Genomic DNA, 6,000 nt, shown 5'->3' with positions numbered 1-6,000 from the left:
CCATTTATAAAATGAGCATTATATTGGATTCAATGATACTTGAAATGATCAATTTGCATCATAGATTTATCAATACAATGCTTATTAAGGTCAAAAACTGGGACCGGAGAGATCTTTTCCCAAAGTCTTCTGTATAACTGGATTTGCAGCCTTTATTATCCTGTTAGCTGCTCTTTACCACCACTTCACTCTAGTTTATCCACTACCTTGCACAAGACCACCAGTAATGGTGGTCAGAAAGCTTGGACAGCTTGAGCTTGGTTCTACCTGAGATCTCTTCTTCTTAAAAGGGAGTTTTTCCCTTTCCACTGTCACCTATTGTTTGCTCTTTACTTTTCACTATACAGCACCTCGAGGCAATTGCTGCTTGGATTTGGTCCCAGATAAATAAACTTTAATTGAATTTTGAGATTTTAAACTAATCTAATTTATTGATTAGATTCTGAATTAAGTTTTAAAAAGCAGTTTTTAGTAATGTTTCTTTTAATACTTGTATTATTATCGTTAATAGTACTGTTATTGTGAGTGCCTTTCTCTTGTTTTGTATATATTCATCTAGTTTCTATATAGCCCCCTTGATTGCATATATTTCTCCTATTAGTCATTTATTCCTGCTGTCTTACTATTTATATCTTATTCCTGCACAGTTGGTGTGGAGCAACCACAATAACAATAAAGGAACTATTTTATTCTATTGTTCTGTAATAATTTTTCTATTATTATTATTATTATTACCGGTATTATTATTATTATTATTATTATTATTATTATTATTATTATTATTATTAAAGGTAACCTATTCCACAGAGGACTTTAATTAATTTTAAAATATTCTGTTTTTACAGTGTGATGAGAATGTTTTTCACATAGCAGTAAAGTCCTGAGTCCACCTGTGGTCAGTCTCTCATCGTGGGTCTCCCGGGAATGACTGCAAGTCACTTAAACGTCCTCTGAAGTGACAGAAGCGCGCGCGTGTGTGTGCGTGCGTGCGTGTGTGTGTGTGTGTGTTGGCGGATTCCCATCACAACCAAGATGGCGGCGGAGCGGACAGCCGGCTCGGCACAGTGAGTGACAGGAGAAGCAGCCTCGGTCGGTTGGACAGCTAACAGTTAGACTCTGAGGGGGAGAAAAATACAATAACAACACATCCCGCACCGTTCATCTCACCTTCTGTAATGCAACAGCGTCGGTAGAAGCCAGACACCGTCCGAAGTTGTGTGCGAGGACTAATCTGACGTTCACAAGCGGGGTAAGTGCGAAATGATGAACCGTTACCCTGACTGGCTGCTTGGCGTGTTGAGGGATTTACCGAACGGCTGCAGGCTGCTAACTTAGTGCTCGAACAAGCTGGAAATCCCTTATGCTAGCCCTGTCACCTAACTCGTGTATGTGTTTGTTGACATTTGTTTATATTTTATCTGTCAATAATGACAATTCACTCTCGCAGCTTTTGAACCAATACGACTCCCATGCTTTCCCCGCTTCTCGACATCTATGTGCCACAGGTTGTTTGCACTCATCGCTAAAATTTGGGAACATTTTAGTCACCGTGAACGACATAACAGCCAGTCAAAGCACGTCAAGCCTCAAACGATCCGCTGAAATGTCTAATTTACCCCACGAGCGAGCTAAAAATAACCCAAAACACTCTCCGTTTGCACCCCGTTGCCTGAGGATATTTTAGGTTGTTCGGCTTTGTATCAGGGGGGGAAAACACCTCTCATTTAGCCTTGCTGTTAAGCAGTGGCGTAGAAAGTGCACGGACAGTCTTTCCTATGTTTTATGTGAAGGATTTTCAACCTGGACCGGAGGGTATGTCAGTGGTTTTCACTAAGCTGTGTGGTGGTGAGAGATTTCATGACTGGTGAAGGGTGATGAGAGTGTGCTAATGCGGGTTTGCAAACGTGCAAGTTTGATGGGACATGTTTGCTGTTAATGTGCAAATCCTTACACGTATTTCTGTCAGAGAAATGCTGTCAGACCCATACCAGGAGTGGTGCTGGTGTAGTCTGTCAGACATCAGACAGGAGCAGCAGTGGCAGCCACTGGGGTTTGACATTCTGGAGGTCTACCCCCCCCAAAAAAAAGAAAAAAAAGAAAAATCCCACTTACATCCTTTCCTAGTGTTTTTCCATAGCATGAGATGGACAAGTCTGATCAAATCACACATGTGACAGAAAGCCTGTCGTTTGAAAACCTCTGCTCCACATACCAGAAAGGTAACCTGAACTGTAAACCCACATATATTCTCTTTGCTCTGATATGGGACATTTCTCATGGGAATATTGTGTTGTTGTGCATCCTGTTGATGGGATGTTTATATGTCGCCTTATTACCTTGCAGTATGTGCTCAAGAGGGCAGAAAGGTACCCTTCTGGTAGGAAATTAAGTCGTAGTTTAAAAGAAGGTGCTGTCGCCTGACACAGAGGAGCCGAACAGCATGCACCAATTGCCTGGATTGTTGGAGTGAGCTGCAGTGTCAGTAAAACATCAAAAAGGAGCAGACAGCTAGACAGTGTCCTGACTTGAGTTAAAGCCCACTGTCTGTAAATAACTGACACACAGTGCTCTCTCTCGTGGCGGTGATGGTTGTAATACCCGAGGCACAGGGTTCATGTTATTCCCATCTTGTGTAATTCAGTGAAAACAAACAAAGTGAGGAAACAATTTGACTTGACAGAGTTGTCAGTGACAGAGTGTAGCTCTAGATGCCTGAACTGGAGAATCTGTTTTTTTGGCAGAGTGCAAGTCTGACAATTTAGCCTGTTGCAGATTGATTTTTTTTTCTTTTACATTTCCAACAATTTCTGTCACAAACTATGTGTATCCCTGAAGATACACTGTTAGCACTCTCACAGAGAAGCCTTTCTGGGGTTCACAAACTGTATGGAAAAATCCTGTTGATCACTCTCCTGGGTTTATTTTGTGATGAAAACACAGTGAAGATTGGAGGCTTTTAAGGATTTGCTACAGTAAAGTTAATGAATAAACAGAAGGTTGTTGCCCAAAGTGAGTTTCTTCAAGTGCCTGGGACAGCACCTTTTCACTAACGTTAATGCTGACGTAGAAGGGTTACTAATGAGCCCCCAAATATTCCTATAATTATATTCAGCTTTGAGATGTTGGATTCAACTGTGGCTTATACAGTTGGATAGAGTGATAGCAAGGGTGGCTGAATAGAGACAGTGAAAAAGATGCTGAAAATAAATGACAGTCACGCTTTTGAAATTGTCCTCTCCATCTCTCTGGTGATTTCTGCAGGACTGTGAATTGATGCATGATAGGTGAGTCTAAGAAGGAACTCTTTGACTTTCAAAGAGAAAAGATGTTAATGAAGCAACCTGACCCATGTGAACACAGTGCACAAGTTCTTGCACGTGGACAATATACAACACATACTTTAAAAAATGTTGTATGCTATAGTTTCCCTAAGAAAATCAACAATGAATAAACACTTACATAAAACTATTTAATTCAGTTCAGTTGTATTTATGTGGCACTAAATCACAACAACGCATTCTTCTAGGTGTTTTACATTGTAAGGTAAGGACCAATAAAGACAATAATGCAGAGAAAACCCAACAATGAAACCACCAACTATAAGCAAGTACTTGGTGACAGTGGGAAGGAAAAACTCCCTTTTAACAGGAAGACACCTCCGGCAGAACCAGTCTGATTGAGGGGCAGTCTTGTGTGGTGACTGGTTGGGGTTGAGGGGAGGGCACAATGTGGAAGAAAGCCAGAGATAAATAATTACTTATGATTAAGTGCAAAGTGATGTATAAATACATGGAGAGGGAAAAATTGTGAGTGAATAAGAAATGCTCAGTTCAGTGCATTATGGGAAGCCCCCAGCAGCCTCGGCCTATTGCAGTATAACTGAGGGAGGATTCAGGGTCCCCTGATCCACCCCTACTCTGTAATCTTTATCAAAAAGGTAAGTCGTAAGCCGAATCTAGAAGGTCTGCCTCCCAAATCTAAAGTGAGGGCTGGTTCCACATTCATGAATGTAAAGATTTATCAGAGTCGCTTCAGTATTCTTCAGTATTGGCTGATGTTTGCCTTACTGACTGCCACTGACCTATCTGCAATTTTGTTACAGTGGAAAAAAAAGTCTTACAAAGAACTTACCTAGTAATTTATCAGTCACAAGTCATCAGCCAATGAGCATACCTTGCATAGTCCACCATTAGAAACGCCAGTCGTTTTAACATGTCACAGAGTATAACCTGAAATGTAAGACTGAGCCCATAAACTCATGGGCTCAGGAAGGTGTTTACAGTCTTATATAAGCCTGCAAGTCATGGGTATCACCCATGGGTGCAGATTTAAGGCATTTCATTGCTTGGTTTTTCAGACCCCAAAGCTACGTCCATCTTTTATACTATTTAAATATACCATTCACATTTATAAATGCCATCTTATTTCATATTATTTCTATCAATATTTCACCAATATTCAGTGGTTACATATATTTTCCCCCATGTATCAGTGCATGTTTTATAAATGTTTCATTTCCAGCTGGCCAAAATGGCCAGTTGGCAATATATTTGCAGAGATGCAAGAAAGAATATTTTTTAGCTTGTCCTATTTAGGACAATTTTTTTTTTTTTTACAACAGCCAAAAAACATCAAGTCAGTGAGTATAGTCAGACGAAGGATTATTGGCAGCCAATAGGTGGTGGATTAGCTTTTAGATAATCAGTGTGCACAGTCTCTAATGTGTTGGTAAAGAAAATTTGAAGCATGTGGTTGGTTTACCAAGCATGGGCTCTAGGTTAGCTTTTTAGTTCAAAGATTGGTCTACACTCAGACCATAATAAGAATCTAAAAATAATAAGTGTCCGTGTGCAGCTTTCCACTTTAGCTCAAGACAACACAAAGAAAGTAGGCGCCATCTTTTGGCTCTATATTGCAATTGTACTTTTTGGCATTTTATGAAAAAGTTCAATTCTTAGGAAGGCAGACCACTACATTTTTTAACGTAAGAGGATAATGTTTCCAGCTTAATGTACAGAAGCCAAAAGAAGATGCAGCTGGAAAAGAAAATGCTGCTGCTATCAATGTGCACATTGAACAAGTGAGAGTAGGATTACATGTTCCCAGGGAATACCATCCACAAACACTAATTAGCTGTAAGCTCAGACTCGTTGTCTGCAGGGAAAAAAAGGCAGGATGTATCCTCAGTTGGTGGGTGGCATCTGGTGTTACACTAAAATTTGGGAACTGAGCTCATAGCACCCAGGAAAGTCATCTGTCAGAATACAAAAATTCATTTCTCTCAGTTCAGATGCTGGTACTTTTTCCAGCAGTTATCCAGCAGTTGGCTATATGTGTAAATTGAGCTAATCACATTTCACTACAGTGAGAGTGGAGAGCTGGAAAGGTACTCGGGCTCAAGGGGTGGGTTGTGAAGCAACAAATTGCTTGTTAGTGCTTTTGCTTCAATTTCACAAAAATATAAGTGAAGAATTATGAGAATATGAGTGGAAAGGCAAAATAAAAAGAAACACAATGTTAGGCAATTGCCTTTTTTGTTATGAAGGTTTTCTTTTTGTTTTTTTGCAAAAGTGGCAGACCCTTATTTCAGTACATTTTGCCTATTAAGAAACATATCTGGTCTAACATGATGGTTAATGTAGTTTAGTCAGGACAACTTTAATTAAAAAGATTATTTGTATCAGCAGTAATTTATATCGCCAGTATAGTTCTATAGAAAGCTGGAGTAGGGAGATGCTGCAGCAAGACCCAAGCAGTACAGAGCAGGCATTCATGACAGCAGATACAACACTGTTATAAGGTTAAAGGAGCTGAGCTGGGGGTGGGTTGCAAAGAGACTTGCAGATGCATAGTGTCTCTAGGCAGGGCTAAGCAGCTTAATATCGTAGCCTATATGAGATTCGTCAGTTGTATAGAAGTATAGAAGTGATGACTCAGCTGATGTTGGCTGACAACATCAGCTGACATCACACACACACACACATACACACAGCAATGCTT

The 6,000-nt window shown here is 40.1% G+C and overlaps 1 protein-coding gene across 5 annotated transcripts in view; it reads left to right on the top strand.

Moving 5' to 3' along the window:
* The first annotated feature begins 1,028 nt into the window (after positions 1 to 1,028).
* LOC308398394 (C-myc promoter-binding protein-like) overlaps positions 1,029 to 6,000 on the top strand; it is a 93,739-nt gene continuing 88,767 nt past the window's right edge. For all 5 annotated transcript variants that reach the window (XM_080884993.1, XM_080884991.1, XM_080884992.1 and 2 more), the window contains exon 1: positions 1,029 to 1,249. The gene's annotated coding sequence lies outside the window, so the exon portion shown is untranslated. The remainder of the gene's footprint in view (positions 1,250 to 6,000) is intronic.

The sequence above is a fragment of the Rhamphochromis sp. 'chilingali' genome, assembly GCF_963969265.1.
Source record: "Rhamphochromis sp. 'chilingali' genome assembly, chromosome: 6".
Classification (NCBI taxonomy): domain Eukaryota; kingdom Metazoa; phylum Chordata; class Actinopteri; order Cichliformes; family Cichlidae; genus Rhamphochromis; species Rhamphochromis sp. 'chilingali'.
Note: the sequence above shows the minus strand (reverse complement) of the source record. Positions and strands in the feature narration are given on the sequence as shown.